Raw genomic sequence first — 14,115 nt, 5'->3', positions numbered from 1 at the left:
TCATATTCCTCATCTCTACAAGCATGGGATCAGGTTGTGTGGGTTGAGGTTGTGGTGGTAAGCCAGGTGGTCCACTAGGCTGCGAGTTGTAGTTACTCCGCGGTTGGTAGGGTTGTTGTGGTGGTGGAGGGTGTTGAATCTGGTGGGGGTTCTAAACATTAGTACTCCTATATGATAATAGGGGGTTGTTTTTATACCCCTCATTGTATGAGTTGGAATACGGATTGTTCTGCTTGTAGGACTGGAATGCATTGCATTGTTCGATGGAGCTCCGGCATTCCTGTGCATAATGGCCTTGCATCCCACAACTATTACAGACATTAGCAGATTGGGCACTCATTGCAGCGACACTAGCATGTTGGGTGGATTGGGAAGATGCGATCTGTATATTGTCTAGCTTGTGATGTAGGGCAGTTAGCTGAGCAGTAAGCTGTTCAATAGAATTCATCTCATGCTTAACACCCCGGTCGGCAAAACGTCTAGGATTCCCATATTGGGCACTATGGATGGCCATCTCCTCAATCACCTCCAAAGCTCTAGGCACCTCCAGTTGCATAAATCTCCCACTGGCAGCTGAATCCAAAAGACACCTAGACTCATTACCCAGACCATTATAGAACTGCTGAACCAGGAACTAGTCATCCAAACCAAGGTGTGGGCACTCTCTTTGCAAGTCCTTGAATCTCTCCCAAACTTCGAACAAACTCTCATCTACTTGTTGAGAGATACCTAATATTTGACCCCTCAGACGAGCTGTCTTCTCGGGTGGGAAATATTTAACATAGAATGCAAGGGCCAAGGAATTCCAATCGGTGATTTTCATAGCTGTGCGGTTGAGACTGTTAATCCATAGCTTTGCCTTCCCACTTAATGAAAATGGAAAGAGTATCTCCATAGTCTGCTCCGGTGTTAAATTCTTCTGCTTAATAGTGGCACAATACTGAATGAAAGACTGAATATGGAGATTAGGATCTTCACCCTTTTCCCCACCGAATTGGTGTGTCTCGATCAAGTTTATCAGCTGGGGTTCGATCTTGAAATTCTCGACCGCAATAGAAGGCATGATTGCCTTGGTTTAGAATAGTCTGTAAGCCTTGGCACAAGTGGGGGTGGCGCTGGTGGTGCTTGGTCACCCATCTCTGAATCTGTATAGAATAGATTGCTAATCAGATAGTCGGATTCAGAGTCAGAATAGTCTCTCAACTGTTCAACGAATCTACGCCGTTTACGAAAGGTCCGTTCAGGTTCAGGATCGAACGAAGTCAGATCGCTGGTATGGACAGTCCTGGGCATAAACAAGCAAAAACTAGAAAACAGTCGTGAGATCCGATCTCAAGGAACGGGGGTTCCTTGAGAAGTAAAGTAACAAACAATAATCTAGAATAACAATTAATAACAGAAAATAAAACCGTGTCCCCGGCAACGGCGCCAAAATTTGACAGGCTAGGATAAGAATCTAAAATTCAATTTAAAGGTTGTTCTAAAGCTAAATAGAGATTCTGCTAAGGCGAGTGCTAAGTCATGAGAACCGCAGTACAGGCTACGTTATACTGTAACTTGAAATTTATATTTTTATTGCTTTCCTCACCATATAAATATGCTAACTTTAATCTTTAATATTGCTCACGCCTAAAACAGATAATACTTGGATAAATCGGTTTATTGTTAAGCACCTTAAATCAACGATATTTTGTGAAACACTACCTTTAAGTTTGGTGTTTTTGTGATTTGCTACCTTATAAAAAATTTATTAAATTTAACTACCTTGTAAGTTTAGTTTGTTTTACTAACACTACTATTTGACGTTTTCTGTTAATGTTTTCCGTCGTGTATTTCTTGTATTCTTTTAAATATCTATATTTATTTGTTGTTTTGATTATTTGCCATATTAAATAACCGTTGTAGTGGCGTTTAAAGACGGAAAAAATTAATGACAAACGTCAAATGGTAGTGTTAGTCAAATAAACCAATCTTATAAGGTAGTAAAATTTAATTTAATTTTTAAAAGGTATCAATTCACAAAACCACCAAACTTAAAGGTAGTGTTTCACCAAATTTCCTTAAATCAATCTAAATCACCGTTTTGACATTTGTTTGGTAATATCTCTGCATTAAAATCAATCAAGAGTAGTAATGTAGCATAACGCATGTGACAGGCTAAATCGCACTCCTATCAAAGATAAACCTAACGTTCACCAACTAAAAATATAGTAAGGGAAGCAGGGATCGTATCCACAGGGAAACAATGTTCTTTCTACTATTAATTAACTAATCTAGACTACTGGTAACAAAGAGTTGGATTGGTTTGTATATTAAACTAAGGCAAATAATCAAACTAGAATATTACAATATTAAGGGAATCTAAGGCAGCGGTTCACCATAAACACAGACCGGGATTGGACAACAGACAATAACAATCAATTAACAATCATAACTAGGAAATCATGCATCTCTCGAATCTTATGAATTCCTTAGGATAGAACAACTAGCGGGCTCTCGCTACGTACTAGAAATAATTCCTATCTAATAGCCACAGACCAAAAACATCAGATTTATACCTCTCGGCGCATAATCTAAGGTTAATCAAACTCAAATCAAAATAGTCCGGCCGAACAGAATTGACGAGCAATAATAATAAGCTATAGAAATTATAATCAATCAACCAAATATCATGTCCACGTATAATCCCAATCATGCATTCATGGATCCCCTAAACCCTAGAAATTAAACTACTCACTCATGATAATAAATAACAAAGCAATTAACATAATAGAAAACATGATTAAAGAAATAAACTGAATTAGAACAAGAAGCAATACCTAATTGAAGAACAATGAATAATGAAAGCTGGAATTTTTGATTGAAAATAAAACTAAGTGTTGGAACCAATTTGAGAGAATAATAAGCTAAGAAAATAAACTAAGGTTAAAAATTAAAATAAAAGGTGAACTCTAAAAACAATTAAGGCTTGCTTAAATAGTTTGCCCAAAATAAAGCCCAAAAAACGGAAAGAAAACTCGCGCATAAGTGTTGGGGGTTGGCGTCGCCCGATCGGGCGTCGCTTCGCCCGATCGGGCGATCCACTCGATAGTCGGCCCGATCGGGCCAAAATCCGCCCGATCGGGCGGTTTGTGAACTCTCCATACAGCCTCCAGATTGACCGCCCGATCCGGATCGGGCGCGCGTTGATGATTCCAGATTGCTTATAATTCCGCCCGATGGTTGCATTTCGCCCTCAGCTTTCAGGGCGATTTGCAATCTTCAATGTAGCTCGCCCATATCACTGAGTCTAACTCCCGGGGCTCAACCATAAGCATCCAAGGCTCCCAAAAGTCGACGATGGAGGTCCCGAACTTCTCGGACTCATATAGTGGCCTAGATCAACAATGAAACGGGTCTAAAACGACCAATTTCTCATAATCAAACCTGAAACTCAAGGCACACTCAATAACACACATTAGTACTAGAAACGGCTCCTAAGAGCACGTTTGACACATAAAAGTACTAAGGGACGGGGGTAAAAATACTATATAAAACATGCATATCAGCATGTCCCATCATCGTGACAATTGAACTAGTAAGGACCACGCCGCGTGGGCTAATGTTGGGCACCCCCCGTATTAGTAAAAGTCCCCCGAACTCTCAATCTCTACTCCACTGGATGTATGTTGAGCGATCTCCACATCAGGGATCACAAGGGAACCTATGGCCATTGTAAGTCAAACATATTTGCACTCCAGGCATATCACGATAACCAGGTTTTGTCAGTTTTTTAAAATTGAATGGCGACTCCTAAAGACTAGTAAAAAGAGGCTAACACTTACAATTAGTTCCTATTAACTTAATATTCTTGCCACATCCAGAGGGGAAAAGTCGTGCGGGCCGTATACTCGTTCTAAGAGGAGCCCCGTCGAGTTTTTCGACCCCCTCACAATGGCGACTCCACTGGGGACAATATTGAAATAATTTGTGCAAGTAGTGAGTCGGAGAGGAAACCGTATAGCAGAAATCGAACGCTACCCCACACTAATTTCCATATTAAGTTGGGACGACCTGAATATTCAATGTGACGAATGATCGTGACAGAACCGCAAAAACGAATCTCGACTTCCTTGGCATGTTTCATCTTGGAAGTCCAGACTAAGGACACCTATCAGCACGGGGTTGCACGCGCTTCGGATGTTATCCACTCGATGCATTCACAATGTAGCACATCCACCAAAACTAAACCGCTTATCCCCTATGTCTATTCACGGTATATGCCACTCTAGAACGTACCGGTTAGGCCTTGATAAAATTCGTCATGAACCTGGCTACTCTAAAAAGGGCATGTTCGGGAGTTGGCGATAGGTTTGGTACCCTTTGACACCCAAGCCTTTTGAACCTTAGAGACTTGCATAAACTAAATGCGCATCATATCTGAAATCATGCTCGTTGCTAGATTCGTGTAAGAAATCTTACGTGTTATGTGAAACTAACCAACCAGACACTTAGTTTAGGGTAACTAACGTTGTCGAAATTCCAAAACTCTTTAAAACGTCGAAATAAAATCAGCGAATCAGAAACAAATTTCTGCAGTCAGGAGCCCCGCGCTAGAATAAACCAGCGCTGCCCTGACCTGCGATAGAATATTCCAGTGCTCCAAATTGATGCGCCAGAACATACTAGCACACGTGACGAGGAAAAGGAAAAAAAAGTCACAATGGCTAGCGCATCAAAATTTTCACGCTGTCCAGGCCGGCGCTGGAAAATTCCAGCGCTGCCTACTTTTGCGCTTTCCAGCGCACACCTACTTTTCCTCGCATTTGAATCAATGACCAGAATTTGAAATTTCAGATACCAATCCATCCTGCAACTAATTTGAAAGACCTAAATACGCATCTGCCCTGAGCATTACGTAAGTCTGGCTGAAAATACCCATTCCAGAACGCATATTCAAAATTGCGCCGAAGGTATTTTTCGCTTAATTGAAGCCTCATTAAGTCAAAATTAACAAAATTCCGCATTCGCATTTACCAATAGAACCCAAAGGCTAGTACGCGCAAAATACTTGTGATTTACGTTGGAATGCTAAATGTCTGAGCGCACGAAAGCTCAAACACTGGGACTAGTTTGGTAAAATTCAAGCCATGGAATAAAATTGATTGAAGGGAAAAAAATGCACGAATGCCTGCAGGCGCTGGAAATTTCCAGCGCACACCGGCAAGCGCTAGAAAATTCCAACGCTTAACATTTAACCGCTGAAATTTTCTAGCGCTACTGGCTTCACTCTCGACAATTTTACGTGTTCCCATGGCTTAAAATAAAAAACGATTTGTAAAGTTGTACCGTTCATGCTAATGTTAGGTTATGATACATATGACAATTCATAAATCATGCGGAAAAACCATAAGGCCAGGAAAACATATTATTTACACATAATCATTTAGCATAGTTTAGATGCATACTCTTTGTTGCGTGCCTTCCCTAGCTGCGCCCGAACCGAACAAGAACAAGTCTTTAGGACTCCAAGTGTCGTCCTTCCGTAGATAGTCCACAGCACGTCCGGATCCGCCTTAAGATTGACCAACTAGAATCGCCCTTAAGGTACTTAGAATTTTCGGCACTTTATAGGCAATTGTATGACTGAATTTTGCTCTCAAAACTCACTTTGAATACTTGAATGCTCTATGTAAATATGTGACCCTAGGCACCTATTTATAGAGTTATGGAAAAGGATTTGGAATCCTATTAGGATACTAATTTATTTTATTATAATCCTACTAGGACTCTAATTAAATAAACTAAATCTTTTAGGATTAGATTTAATCATATGACAAATCCCGGTAGCTTTAGGATTCGAGTAGCACACAAACACACACGCACGCACAGCAGCCCACGAGGGGCGCCATGCGCGCGCGCGCAGCCCACGAGCTCGCAGCCCATTGCCGCAAGCCCACACGCTGCCGTAGCCTTGGCGCGCGCTGGGCCTGCCTTGCGGTGGGCCTGGCGCAGCCTTGGCTGGTGCGTTTGTGGCGCGCTGGCTTGCTGGGCGATGGCCCGGCTTCGTGCTGGGCCTTCGTCTGGCAGGCCTCGTCCGATGCTAATTCGTACGATACGCTTCCGATTAATTTCCCGATTCCGGAATTCATTTCCGATACGAACAATATTCAATATTTCCGATTCCGGAATCAATTTCCGTTTCGAACAAATATTTAATATTTCCGTTTCCGGAATTATTTTCCGATTCCGATAATATTTCCGATTCTGACAATATTTCCGTTTCCGGCAATATTTCCGATTCCGGCAATATTTCCATTTCCGATAATATTTTCCGATATGTACCATGTTTCCGTTTCCGGCAACATCTACGACTTGGATAATATTTATATTTCCGATACGATCCATATTTCCGTTTCCGGCAATATCATCGTTTCCGGAGTATTCATTTCTTGCCTGTGACGATCTCAGCTCCCACTGAAACCAAGATCCGTCGATTCCGAATATCCATAGATGGAGTATTTAATTCCATTAAATACTTGATCCGTTTACGTACTATTTGTGTGACCCTACGGGTTCAGTCAAGAGTAAGCTGTGGATTAATATCATTAATTCCACTTGAACTGAAGCGGCCTCTAGCTAGGCATTCAGCTCACTTGATCTCACTGAATTATTAACTTGTTAATTAATACTCAACCGCATTTATTAGACTTAACATTGAATGCATATTTGGACCAAGGGCATTATTTCCTTCAGCTAAAAATAACCTTTGAAGTTCACTAAAAGGAAAGATTTCTAAAAAACGAAAAAAAAGTCACAATGGCTAGCGCATCAAAATTCTCACGTTGTCCAGGCCGGCGCTGGAAAATTCCATCGCTGCCTACTTTTGCGCTGGAAATTTCCAGCGCTCACCTACTTTTCCTCGCATTTGAATCAATGACCAGAATTTCAAATTTCAGATACCAATCCATCGTGCAACTAATTCGAAGACCTAAATACGCATCTGCCCTGAGCATTACGTAAGTCTAGCTGAAAATACCCATTCTGGAACGCATATTCAAAATTGCGCCAAAGGTATTTTTCGCGGAATTGAAGCTTCATTAAGTCAAAATTAACGAAATTCCGCATTCGCTTTTACCAATAGAACCCAAAGGCCAGTACGCGCAAAATACTTGTGATTTGCGTTGGAATGCGAAATGTCCGAGTGCACGAACGCTCAAACAAAGGGACCAGTTTGGTAAAATTCAAGCCATGGAACAAAATTGACTAAAGGGAAAAAAATGCACGAATGCCTGCAGGCGCTGGAAATTTCCAGCGCACACCGGCAAGCGCTGGAAATTTCCAGCGCACACCGGCAAGCGCTGGAAATTTCCAGCGCACACCGGCAAGCGCTAGAAAATTCCAACGCTTAACATTCAACCGCTGAAATTTTCTAGCGCTACTGACTTCACTCTCGACAATTTTTCGTGTTCCCATGGATTAAAATAAAAAACGATTTGTAAAGTAGTATCGTTCATGCTGAAAGTAACCTTTGAAGTTCACTAAAAGCAAAGATTTCTAAAAAAGAAAAGAGTCTGTTTTCTAAAATAAGTTAATAGAGTTGGATTTGTATCAAATTACTAATAATAATCGTTTAATAATATTCGAGGCAAATGACGAATCAAGTCGAGTCAAGAACCCTAACCAAATATGTCATCATTTACGTAAGTCTTCCCTTGAGTCCATCATTCGTCTATGCGAGCCTAACCTTGAGTCCATTCGCCTAGTTTAAACCAAAATTATTTCCTAAGGGTCTAAACCAAGTTAAGGTCTACCGTTAGAGTCATCATCCATCAAGAATTATCTTCCATAGAGTCTTCACACACTTAGAGTCCTTCCCCTAGAATCCACTTACACCTAGGATAGTCCCTTCAATCCCCATCTCGTAACATTAAGTCCAACCCGTACATCCAAAAGTAAAAAAACTAAAACGGTCATAAAAAGAGTTTTACTAAGAACAGTGAGATCCATAAACTATCAATCCGTAGGTATAACCTTGGTCCATCATCAAGAGTAGGTTTCAGCCCAAAACAGTTAGCACGTCAAAAGTTATAGCTGTTGTAGTCCAGCAGTTTTGTCAAAATCCGTTTTTGTGTTTTGAGTCAAACCCATGCCCAACCTTGAGTCCGAGTCGTCCAAAATATCATGCTAACATATCCCAAATTGTTAGTACATTTGTTATAGATGGAATTCACCATCTAAAAGGATTATAAAAGTCAGTCCATACCTTGAAGTTAATAAATTAACACTTTTAACTTATAAGCGATCACTGCATTCCATTCAAATCACCCAGATCCTAAAAATATAGACCACGAGAGCAGAACTCCCACTTGACTAATAGTCATAGAATTACTGCCCAAAATACAAGTTTAGGCCCTTACCCGATTTGTTATTTTGATTAAATCTAGAAATGATCATGATGACCCAATTTCTAATCATCTAGATTTAGAGAAACTTATTTATTCAGTCTAATACCCAGTCAAGAAAAAATGGCTACCTTTAAGCTGGCAACCCAAACCTCCAAGTACTTAGTTTTCCACTCAAATTAATCAAGCATTACTTAGTATCTGAACTTGCTGGTAGCGTCAATCTGTCAACATTTAATCAAGAACTAGGTGGTCATATTCAACTTTTCAAAATCAGTTTTCTTTCTAGTTTTTAAAAACAATTCATCAACTCTTCCCTAAGGGTCCTGACTAATTCAAGAATAATTCAAGGAACGGTCACTTTGCAACATAAAGTTAAATCTTTCAAGAAAGTCTTTATCAAATCTTCTCTCTTCCGCTTCGAGTCCAAATAGGGAAAAGGCCATTCCACCCAAAAATTGTTGAAATCTAAGGAATTCAGTAATTGATCTAATTGAGGATAGGGTTTTGACCCTCCTCGTGTATGATATTGAAGTTATAAGCACTACACTCAAATTAGAATTAAACATGTACTTTCAATGTTTAGAACTTAATTGACATCTCAAAACATTCCTTTAGTACAAACATTTGGGACAGCTATGGAATACCTACCCTCTCTCGAATTAAATGTTCCACACCAGAATGTTCAAAATCGTAAAATCATGACCCTCACTCTTAACTAAGCATTCCACCAGCAAAATGTTTAGAATAACAGACTCATAAGAAAATCTCTACTGGACTGGAAACGCCAAGCTACAAACTATACTGTTGGTTGTGCTGAAGACTAAAGATCACCAAAAGCTCAAAAATGCAGACTTAAGCTTCAAAGAATCTCAGATTTAGAATATAGCACTACAAACAAATTGTATGTCATTCCCCCTTTTATTTGGTTCCTAAAATAGAATAAGAGGCTAAATCGCTGTCAAACCTTCTTATCATGTACTTTTACCCAAAGATCAATAAAGTTTCTCTTTAAAGTACATCCCTGATTATCTTACCATAACTGTTTTGAAAATAATGAACAATAAAAAGGGTAATTATTCGATGCACGAAACAATTGGAAAAACTTATTTTGTAGTTTACATAAAAGAGTTCGCAATTAGTCACTCATCTGTGCCTAACATAGCCTATTAAATAAAAAAAAAGAGAAAAGACTCATCTCACGACCAACAGCTGGGGACTCACTTAGTCGGCCTTAACGGTTTCTGAAAGATATAAATCACCAACACAATAGGAAACTTGCAACCTTTAAAATGCCTTTTCCCTTGACCATGAAACAACAATTCACTTTATTGTCAGCCATGTTGAACCCTGTCTGAAGGAGCCTTTTTATTCAACCCGCACTAACCCGAACCTAGGGATATGAATGCTCCATGACCATAAAATGGACAAGAAGAAGGAACTAATCAAATGAAAAGGACCAAACATCAAAGGCTGTTGAAAAGAAAGAATCAAAGCATACAGTGAAGTAACTGGTCAACCCAAAAGTCCCAAAAAACTGAAATATGAAGATAAAACATTGACGAAGTTCTGCCAAGATTAAACAAGGTTAAACATTAAGTCCGATTGTCAATTTAACTCGGGATATAATGGGAAGTTTTGAGCCTTAACCATTTTTTCTACCCAAAGCTTAACCACATTACAACCGCGGAAACGCTATCCTTGAAGTGACGTAATAAACATAAGTCTTTCTTAAATTGCAAAATAAAAAAGAAATCCCCACTCGAGAATACCTGAAAAACCGAGCACCAATTACTCGGCAGTAAGTAGTTAAACAACTTTGCAAATTAACTAGAAAAAACATGAAAATAAACCGAATTCTGTGAAAAACACGCGTACCAACCGCCTAGTGTAGACACCTACTTTTGTCCCCATTCCCGCAAGGGAAAGGTTCGATGATGAAAGCATAAAAACTCCACTTGACAACGCATCTCCTATAAAATAAATGAATCTCGATTCCCCATTTCATTTCACCTGAAACCTGCTATTTATGGAAACCTGCTAAAAATAGTAACTGCCGTAAAAGGTAGCGTCTAAATGTGGCAAATCATAAAAGATAGAAACCTGTCAGAATTAGGTGTTGCACTCCAACATAAATCCTAAATGAGATAGAAAACCGTGAGAATCCTATTCCTGATAGGATTCGGAAATAAGAGTTACGTATTAATTTAAATCCTAACGAGCCTAGAGTTCGTAACGGGCCCAGACGCATTCCGTCACAAATTGATACGCACTAAAAGACTCAAATTAATCTCAAACTCTACGGATTTTAGAATCCGAATCTGACTAAACGAAAACTGCCCAGACCCTATTTTCAACGCCTGGCTCTGGGCGCCGAAATCTTCGGCGCCCAGGCATGGGCGCTGAAAGTACCTGGGTACGTGTTTTTTGTCCTAACTCTTTGCGGATTAGAACTCTACAATTCTATCTTTCCACGAACTCTTCCCTATAAATAGACCCCTAGTTTCGACGTGAAACGACACATAAATAGCCTCTCGCTGCGAAAATGTTCACGCGTTCTGTCGCAATCGATCCATAAATCGAACAGAACGTATCCTGTCCCATAATTGAGATTCGTTAAATAAAAAGGAGAAATAGCAAAGTCAAAGTGGTTAGTTTTATGAGAACCGTGACGTACCTTTCAAGGGTGCGTCGTAATGTGTCCCTTTTCGATGATTTAACTGCTTTCCTCGCACTTTTTATGAACTGTTAAACTAACCTAATATGATTGTTCTATCACGCCTAACAAATATAATATTTTTGGGAAATCGGATTATCATGCTAGGTCCCTTAATGCTATTTAAATCAGATAATCACGATCGAATTAGTATTATATGTTGCATATTACTAAAATCAATTCAGATTAGTTTAATAGTTAACGCATGTCCCATCAATTATTTATGCTGAGCTAGTAAGGATATCCTGCCTCTGGAGTTATCGACGAGCGAATTACTCCTCTCGGTAGTTACAGTCCCCCGAACCCTCAATCTCTACCTTGCGGGTGTATATTGAGAGATCCCCACACCAGGGATCACAAGGGAACCTACGGCCGTCGTGGTCAAACATAATTGCACTCCCTTTATGTCACGATAACCGGGTTTTGTCAGTTTTTCTCATTGTCGTTAAAAACTGAATGGCGACTCCTATATTACTAGTCAATTGGGTGTATACTCACAGGAAATCCAATTACACTTGATTGAATAAAAAGAATCATCACCCACGAGGGACAGGTCACGCATTAGCCTCGCGCTTTTTCGACCCCCTCACAGTGGCGACTCCACTGGAGATAGTGAAGGAAATACTCGTGCTTGTGGGTAATCAAAATAGCCGAAGGGTGAAACGATCCTACCCCGCGTTTATTTCCCTATCAAGTTGGGACGACCTGAAAATCGGCATATTAATGTGAACGGGCAGAACATCATAACGAATCTCGGCTCCCTCGGGAGTTGGGACTAAGGATACCTTTTTCGCCAACAGGGGGGTGCATACGCCGCGCATGTTTCCTACTCGGTACTTGTGCAGGTAGTACACCTATCCCGAACCCAATCGCTCACTCATTAGGTCCCTCTCGCCTGCATGCCCCCTTGGCTTACACTTGCGGGTTGGCCTCTTGAGCGAAAATTCGTCTGTTGAAGACACTACCTCGACCGGGGCATGTGTTGGATCTACGATACAAGCGGTACCAAGCCAGGCGCAAATGAACTACCCATAGAAGCCTATCATAAACTACGTGGCATATTTAATTTTCAAATCCATGTTTGTAATGTAGTTATGTGTAGCGAAATATGTGATTGTGTGTGACAAACTATCCTAGAAAACCAATGACCTTAAAAATTGCCCAAACATTCATAGACTAATTTTCCAAATAGTTATACCGAAACACGTGTTCCGCAAACCCGAATGATCGCCACAAAATAAGCGACGCTCGGGATGGCCTGTAACGAATCCCACAAACGCTATTATGCGTAAAGGACGTTATTAGGCAGGCACGCAAATCGAAGTCGCATAAACAGAAAACAGAAAACGAGAACCAGCCAGGGACGCATTTTCAACGCCCATGGCTGGGCGCCAAAATTTCTCACGCCCACTGCTGGGCGCTGATGTTGCTGCTTGGCTTTCTGGTCAGGCGCAGCGGCCTCGGTGCCCAAGCAAAAAAGAAAATACGTAGCAAAAAATATCCATAAAAAAGGAATTGCTACGAGGGCGTAAGAAAAGCACTCGATTTCAAAAGCGACTCGTGAAAAATTAATAACTCCTTGCGTCGTTGTTAGGCCTCCTACGACGGCAATGCTCGACACTAAAAGTCGACCATGCAAATAATCATGAATGTCACACGGGCAGAGATTTTCAAAAACATAAAGAGTTCAAAGTGCACACATAACAGTCCAAATACACTAGTCCGACTTAAGGGTAGTCATAGAATGCCTAAAAAAAACCGACTCACGAAACAAACTAATGTGTCTCCTACTCCACAACAATAATGCAGGGCCCCTGAGTACTTGCCCGTGATAGCCATCAAGAAACACGATGGAAGAGGTATATCCCGAACATCTGTACCCAGAGGTCGCACAAACCCAAGAGATGCATGCTCTGGGACACGACCCTTTACGTTCTCAAAGGCCACTCGCCCCAAAGAACCATGCTATGCCAAAAACGCTCCCCAACTCACATGCTTTCGGGCTATTGTTTGGGTTAGAAAAGAAAAGAGCGAAGAAAGAAACAGAAATTATGGCACTAGCTCTCCAAGATGAAGTGTTTGACCCTACTAAGTTGATCGCTCCATTACCCTCAAAAGATGACCAAATCCAACGAGGGTGGCGCAAGACTTTCAAATGGACTAATGCTCGTGGGATAAAGTTCAAGATATCTGCGGGAGAGGGTCCGATGTACGAAGAATTAGAGTCTGAATCTGAGTCTGACTCCGAGTCCGAACCTAGCAAAATTGTAACCCCTCCCAAAAATAGTTTAGACCCAGAAATCTCTACTCCGGGAGATCTTTTTGATGTAATGCTTCATGACTTTAATAAGATAAACAAAACTTTTGAGTATGTGCCGCTTAAAAATCAGAGTAATAATGCAGAATGTCTCGCCACTAATGAGCACGAAAAAGAGCCAGAAGAGGAATATACCGAACTAATAAAAGCTGTAAATGAACAAGAACTCAAAACTCCTATAATTGAAGACGCAGAATCGGTAAATATTGGAACAGAAGAAAATCCTAGAATTATTAAAATTGGCCTCACCTTAACTCCCACTGAAAAGGCCGATCTAATCTCCACTTTGCGGGAATTCGAGGGTGTCTTTGCTTGGTCCTACAAAGACATGCCGGGAATAGATCGAGAAATCGCTGAGCATAAAATTCCGCTAGATCCCAAAATGACGCCAGTAAAACAAAAGCTACGGCGGCTCAAACCAGAGATAGCCTTGAAAATAAAAGAAGAAGTCACTAAACAATTAGACGCCGGCTTTATAAAAGTCTCCAACTACCCAGAATGGGTGGCCAATATTGTCCCCATAGCTAAAAAAGATGGACGAGTGCGAATGTGCGTAGACTTTCGAGACCTCAATAAAGCCAGTCCTAAAGATGACTTCCCTCTACCTCACATTGATATACTAGTAGATAACACCGCAGAGCACGCGCTCCTCTCCTTTATGGACGGGTACGCCGGATATAACCAAATACTAATGGCAG

General features: G+C 40.7%; 1 non-coding gene across 1 annotated transcript; it reads left to right on the top strand.

Moving 5' to 3' along the window:
* Nucleotides 1–644: 644 nt before the first annotated feature.
* Nucleotides 645–751, top strand: LOC130471001 (small nucleolar RNA R71). Its single transcript, XR_008931704.1, has one exon. It is a non-coding gene; the product is annotated as a small nucleolar RNA R71 (small nucleolar RNA).
* Nucleotides 752–14,115: the final 13,364 nt, after the last annotated feature.

Source organism: Spinacia oleracea, chromosome 3, assembly GCF_020520425.1.
Source record: "Spinacia oleracea cultivar Varoflay chromosome 3, BTI_SOV_V1, whole genome shotgun sequence".
In the NCBI taxonomy this organism is placed as follows: domain Eukaryota; kingdom Viridiplantae; phylum Streptophyta; class Magnoliopsida; order Caryophyllales; family Amaranthaceae; genus Spinacia; species Spinacia oleracea.
Note: the sequence above shows the minus strand (reverse complement) of the source record. Positions and strands in the feature narration are given on the sequence as shown.